At 33.1% G+C, this 7,283-nt stretch overlaps 1 protein-coding gene across 4 annotated transcripts in view; it reads right to left on the reverse strand.

Moving 5' to 3' along the window:
- Positions 1–6,808, reverse strand: part of LOC145246695 (uncharacterized) — a 15,411-nt gene extending 8,603 nt beyond the window's left edge. The window contains exons 1-2 of one of the 4 annotated variants that reach the window (XM_080108419.1): positions 6,650–6,802; positions 5,910–5,998 (exon numbers count right to left, since the gene is read on the reverse strand). The gene's annotated coding sequence lies outside the window, so the exon portion shown is untranslated. The other 3 variants (XM_080108421.1, XM_080108418.1, XM_080108420.1) reach the window with 3 other exon arrangements.
- Positions 6,809–7,283: the final 475 nt, after the last annotated feature.

The raw sequence follows: 7,283 nt of genomic DNA on the forward strand, positions 1-7,283 counted from the left end.
TAAATTTGTTAACTAAAGGTGCGTGTGTTTGACGCGTTTTATCTCAGCCTACAGGCAATCCATCCAGGCAAGTAAGGTACCAAAATGAAGCTAATGACCCAGCGGATGTTTTAGTGAAATTTATATCCATGTTTGGTGTATGGAAATGCAAAAAAAAAATGCAAAAAATGCAAAAAAAAAAACGATTTACTAAACAACGTTTTATTTACTGGATATTTTTCCGGTATTCACCGAAGTTATTATCTCCCTTAGTAAGTTCGATTTAGTGTGTGTGTGTGTGTGTGTGTGTGTGTGAGTGTGTGAGTGTGAGAGAGAGAGAGAGAGACGCGGCTTATCTCAGCCTACCGGCAAGCCACCCAGGCAAGTTAGGTACCGAAATAAAGCTAAGCGGATGTTTTAATGATATTTATATCCATGTTTGGTGTATAGAAATGCAAAAAAAAATAACGATTTACTAAACAACATTTTATTTACTGAATATTTTTCCGGTACAAGGACTCAAGTTTGCCAGCTGGTCAAGCTTGGGTTCTTGTTACGAAAAAAACCCTAAAGGGCGTATTAAAGAATTCGATATAACTTGAAGAAAAATTAATTTCTCGAACTACCGATATTATTATTGAATTAAGGATTGTTTTTATTTTTTAATATTTTCACACAAAAAATATATAATTGCCAAAAATATTCCTACTTTTTTTTAGATTACATGTTTCGCGTAATTTTTATGTGTAAGATTTTAATATTTTCCTTGCTTGAATGAACGTGAAACTTTCAGCATGATATGATTGTTATATAATCTTGAAAACTATTTTTTTTAATTTAAAAGCAAGAACACAGAAAAATAATTAAATTTAAAAAATCGTAAAGTATAAAAAGTATACAAACGTTCACGATAGGAACGTACGGGTGCACGGCTGGGGAAAAAAGGAACCCCGTACTCCTTCCGTCCCTCTCTCCAACTACCTGACGTCATTTTCAGATAGCGTTTTGACATTCTGACATTTAGGTTTCCGTAGAATCCACACGTACACAACTTGGTTTGTTATTGCTTAAGCGAAGTTAGAATCTCTCACTTTTGGAAGCTAATTACGCTATTTTTGTTTTGTTTTTTTGTTTTGTTTTGTTTTTTGTACTTACAAGGTGTTTTTTTTTTAATGTAATTCAATATCTTAGGACTTTGCTTCACTAATTATCTTTGAAATAGACCCAGAAAACTAATATTTATCTTTTAAAGGATTTTACAATTAATTTATTTAACTTAAAGATTTAGCTGAATTTGTCAGCTTCCGAATGTCGCCGTGAAAACATTTTTTCATTATAACTTCTTTTTTTTCACATGTACAAATATCGTTTTCCTTTTGGAAATTAAGTTTAGCTTTTAATCTTTCAAATACAACCAAAAAGTAGTTGGAAACCTACAAAAAAAATATGATAAACCAGCTTTTAAAACTATGTCCCCCTATCTTTTTCTCCGCCATTATTGCTCGTACCAAGTTTTCCAACATTCATAATAATCGATTAATTAGTTTAGGAATGAATCCTATACATAAAAACATATAGAAATATACACATACCTAACTTTATATAAATGCTAACAGGCCGCCCGTCGTTGCCTGGTCGTAAATATGCATAAATATTATATTTCAATTAATGCAGATTTTTTATTTATTATAAACAGAAATACTGTAGGTGTTAAATGTAACGGTAAATACCTTTTAAAAATGAAGTTTAAAAAAAAACAGAAAGAAACTGAGACGCGTGCATGCATGTGCTAGTTTTTTCCCCAATACTTCACTTCTTGTAAATAAAAAAATGCTCGATCTGAGATCGAAACAAAAACTTGACGATGAGTCAACTACGATAACCATTAGACTACCCTGCCTGCGATGATCTATAAAAAAAAACGCATTCGTGACACAGTTGACAAACAGATAAAAATCTGATGGCCCCAAATTACCAATTTTTCAATGCTGACTCTTTAGCAGCCCTTTTTCCGGATGAATACCCATAAAAAGCTTTCCACAAGTCTGAATACCCTATATACCAAATTTCAAACCTGTTGATCAAAGATTCATTGCGTATATAGATTGAGACGTTTCCTCTCTCACACACACACACACACACACACATTTTCACTTTTATAGATATACTAGCAAATACGAATGAATATTATATTTTAATTAATACAGAAGCTGGGACATGTGCATGTGAGTATGATGTTTTTTTTTCTAAACAGTTCACTTCTTGTTAGTAAAAAAAAAAATACTCGAGCTTAGATCAAAACCAAAACTTAAAGACACTGAATCAAGTACAATAACCATTAGATCAGCGTGACACGATCTTTAGAAAGTGTTTTCAAAATATTTATTCTTAATATAAGTAATCTGTAATGTGAACTGTTCATGCATGCGCAGTCATGAAACAGCAATCATATAAATCCGATAACTCCAAATGACCAATTTTACAATTTCGACCCTTTAGCAGCCCTTTTTCTCCGGATGAAAATGCATTAAAAAGTTTCCACGTGTCTGATTATCCTATATACCAAATTTCAAGTCTGTAGATCAAAAAGTTCGTTGCATATATAGGTTGAAAAGTGTCCTTACACACACACACACACACACACACACACACACACACATTCTCACTTTTTATAGATCTACTAGCAGTATTACCCGGCCTTGCTCGGGGGGTTGTTTTGGTCTGTTTTTATGCTTATTTTGATCTGTATCTTTGGCAATTCCAATATTTCTTTCTTTTTTTCCTTTTTTTTTTTGTTTTTTTTTTTTTTTGTTTTGTAATCTTAAAATTATTTTAGTAAATTTCGGTTATATTGACACCTTACTGATTAACATAGCCCCCACACAGTGGATGCAATGTGCCAACAACAATCCAATTTCTCTAATTTCTCCCCTTAGCAGCTATTCTTGCAGCTTAAAACCAACTACTTTGGCGAGGTTTGGGGAGCCATGATTTCCTGAACCGTATGCGAAATTATCACAGGATCAACATCGACTATCTATTCGTTGTAAGAATTTATGTGGTTTTCGCTGTATAGTTCTACTATTTTGTCACCTGTGTCGAAAAATTCTTTATCTTATGTTGCCGGGCATATTACTTGTGTTTGGTTGTTGGGGGCGTATGTTTTGTTAAACCGACATATAAGAAACCTCTGAATCACATTTTCACTAAATATATGTGTAGACTGTTTTGCAATTCCTTCAGGATCAGGTGCTTGCTCAATAGACGTTCAAAAGCAAAAAATGACGTACTTTTGCACTGCTAAAAAACGCGTAAATTTTAAAGTCTTATAAAATTCTTTACAGTTAATGGAAAAAAAATTAAGAAATTTACGTGCGGAGTTTGAACCTACATACAACTACATGCAAAAAAAAAACAAAAAAAAAACACGCTATTAACTTATTAACTTAACCACAGTAGAATTTTCACGGCCCGTTGTTCTATCATTGTTGATAAGCGATGACATGGAAAAATATGGCTTTACCGATGATAGATAAATTAAAATAACGGTTTCGGTTATAAATTATCGCGGGTATTCTGACACAAAATTTAATTAAGATCACTCCCAGACTTATATACTAAAGTTCTGTAAAAATCTGTTCAGCCGTTTCGGAGTCTATAAGAAACGAACTCACACACGCACACACAGACAAAGTTGCATTTATATAATTGTAGAGATACTCCTATGAATTTTGTGTGTGTGTGTGTATTGATATTCATATTAAAACCCCTTTTTTCTATTTACTTTTTTTTTAATACAACTTTATTATATATGGTTCGTGGAATTGCAATTATCTGCAAAAGATCTAGCTAATTTGCATATTCTTTTAAACATTCATTTTAATTAATTCTCTATTAGTTTTTTTTTTCGTTTTCTTATGGGATGATCATCTTTAATAAACTATTACGTGTAATTATATTCATGCAGATATTCTGCATGATTTATACTTGCTCGATATTTGCGTAAAAAGGTTATAGTAAACACAAACTCTCTATACATATTTATGTATACGTATATATTTTTGTTTATAAAAAATTGCCTACCAAATTTCTCCGTCACATTTTGCCTACAAACATGAAACTTAATATATAGGATATTCGAACCCATGCGAAATTTTATATTTGTGTTTTAGCCGGGGAAAATCGGTGCAAAAGTGTGAAAATTAAAAAAATGGAATTTGACAGGTGAATGTCGAACGACGGCATTACGAATATGCATGCGTAACCTAATAGCTATTGGTTCATGTTTTCATTTTAACCTTGTAGCAAACATGTCTTCATACTACAGTCATTAACGTCAAAAGAAAAATTAAATCTCGGTGGTGGCGCATGAGTAATTTCTCTTTTTTTAACTTTTTAAATCATTACTATATATTCAGTCCAACATAATCTATATATCTATAAAAGTGAAAATGTTTGTGTGTGTCTGTGTACATTTTCCTACCAAATAACTTTGTCAATTCTCAGTCTAGAGATTCGAGATTTGATATAAGAAGTATTGAGAGTTGGGAAAATCTTTTTAATCGGTTTTCGGACAGAAATTTGACCTTTGAAAACTCTACCAAACTCCTCCGCCAATTTTGGGTTAAACACTTGAAATTTTAAATGTCGGTTACTTGGACATGGATCAGACTTTTGGATTTAAGCCTCAAAAAATAAATGTTAAGGGGTCAAAATTGGGGTCAAAGTTTAAAAAAAAAAAAGGACCTCTACGGTCTCTACTAAATTACTCAGTCAATTTCTGGTCTAAACATTTGAAATTTTACATAAAGGGTATTTAGAGATAGGGTAAGCTTTTTTATCAGTTTGGGTCGAAAATTTGAGCTGCAAAGGGTCTAAGTTCAAAAGGTGTTACCTTTGCGGTGTCTAGCAAACTACTCAGCCAATTTTGGGTTAAACATTTGAAATTTATACATAACGGGTATTCAGACATGTGGCAAGCATTTTAATCAGTTTTGAGGCGATAATTTGAGTGCCAAAATGTCAAAGTTGAAAGAGTTGACCTTTGCAGATTCTACCAAATTCCTCCGCAATTTTGGGTCTAAAGACTTGAAATATTAGATGTAGGTAACTTGGACAGAGTAAAACTTTTTATTTTATTTGAGACCAAAATGATAAATGTTAAGGGGTCAAAATTGGAGTCAAAGTTTTAAAAAATTGACCTCTGCGGTCTCTACGACATTACTCAGACGAATTTTGGTCTAAACATTTGAAATCTTACATAAAGTGTATTCACGCGTAGGTAAATCATGAACACTCCATAGAGCCCGGGCAAAGCCGGGCTGAACTGCTAGTATAATAATAAATACTCTGCATTAATCAAAACATTATATTTAAGCGTATTTTACGACCGAGGAATGCCGGGCGGCCTGCTAGTATAGAGATAGATAGATAGATAGATAGATAGATAGTATCAAACATTGTTAGGATCTGATTTTGTAAGTCATCATAAACTTTGGTGCGTGTAAAGGACATGACATCCAGAAGAATTCACTTATTACGTAATCAGAAAGAGATTCTAGTACCAGTGCCAGAAATTACTGAAACAGTTTACGATTTGAAAGATTTTAATTTTTTTGTATTTTAGCAAAGTAGAAGAAAAAACGCGAAAAAATAATGTAAAAACGACACTAAGAATGTTAAGACTTGGCTTAGGGTTTAAAAAAAAAAAAAGTAGCACCTTAAAAGAAAAAAGGTAGTGAACAATTTGAACCAGGGTAACTCAACGTCCGATCGGCTTTGCTCGGAACATGGCGTCAACCGCCGGCGTTCGCCGATTATGACAGCGCAACAAACGCTACTCAAAAAATCACTGGAGGAAACATTTGAATATAAAATTAATAGAAAGAAAATAATACCAAAATAAAAAAAGAAAAGAAACAACGACCTACCGTAACAATTTCTGTTTTTACATAATCATAAGGAAATATCCCGGCTGTCTTAATTTAATTTTTAAAAAAAATGGTTGCCTAGCCAGATCCTACAGAAAAAAAAGGTTTTCATGAAAAGAAAAAAAAGCAAATAACAATAGTTTATTTACAATAGTGATTAAAATGAAAAAAAAAATACACGAAAAACATAAAAAGTGCTCTTTTTTAACTTTTAGAAAATATGAAAAACACACAAAAATGGTTTTCTTATTAATTTTGGTTGATAAAAACTGGTTGCAAAAAACAAACAAACAACTTGTTTGTTTACTTTTTGCACTGAAATTAAACAGAAATTATTACGGTAGGTCTTTGTTTCTTTTTATTTTCATTATATATTTTTAACTGGTGATTATATTATATTTAAATGTTTTCTTCAGAATTTTCCTTGAGAAACGTTGTTACGATTTGATAATCGGCGACGCTCGGCGAAAGCTAGCGATTGACGTCATGTCTTGAGCAAAGCCGAGCGGCCAGTTAGTTACGTCTGGTTCAAATTCGGCACCGAAAAAAAAAAATTGAAAAAATACCTCAATAAAAAGAAATGAAGTTTGCTTTCAAATCATATACCGCTTCAGAAATTTTGGAGACTGACTCAGGATTATCCGTAAAATATTCAGAAAAGAAATTCTTTGAGTGTTCGTTTCTTACGAGTACTTAAATATTTAGTCGAAGATAATGAAAAAAGAAAAAAAGAGACTTGCCGGGGGAGATTAAAGAGCTGCAAAGTTATGTTATAATCGAGGGATTTCTAAGACTAAAGCACGACGTTTCCATATATTTCTTTGTGAATGCAGAGAAACGAAGACGTATTATCAAGAAAGACGTTTACTTGAAAACGGATGACGTTGTGACGTATTATGACATCATAACAGAATTTCATAAATATTTGTCAATGTTGCAGCCGTATGGAGGCCAGAAAAAAATGATATAAATATTGTCTGAAAGCAAACCTGAAGAGGTGTGGCATCAATACACACACATGCGAGACCCAGACTAAGGATAAGCAAACCTGGAGGCAGATTATGGCCAAAGGCACAGCCACCTTCGTGGTCAACCGATGTGCGGACCATAAGGACAAGAGAAAGAGGAGGGAGAGAGAAGGACGCTCTGGAACCAATCTTCCAAATGAAAATGAACCTGTCTATGTGAAAGGTAGTTCAAGGCCAAGATCGGCCTTGTCAGCTAACTCTACACACACTAAAACCCAGAACATGACCACCATCCTCACTGCCGAGGGATTGCCAAGAGAGAGGGATGATGTATAGGTTTGCTTGATCTCTGTTAATAATATTTTAGACATCGGAAGAAAAGGCGAATAATGAAAATAAATTGGGG

Source organism: Euprymna scolopes, chromosome 24 (assembly GCF_053919585.1).
Source record: "Euprymna scolopes isolate OS-2025 chromosome 24, ASM5391958v1, whole genome shotgun sequence".
NCBI lineage: Eukaryota > Metazoa > Mollusca > Cephalopoda > Sepiida > Sepiolidae > Euprymna > Euprymna scolopes.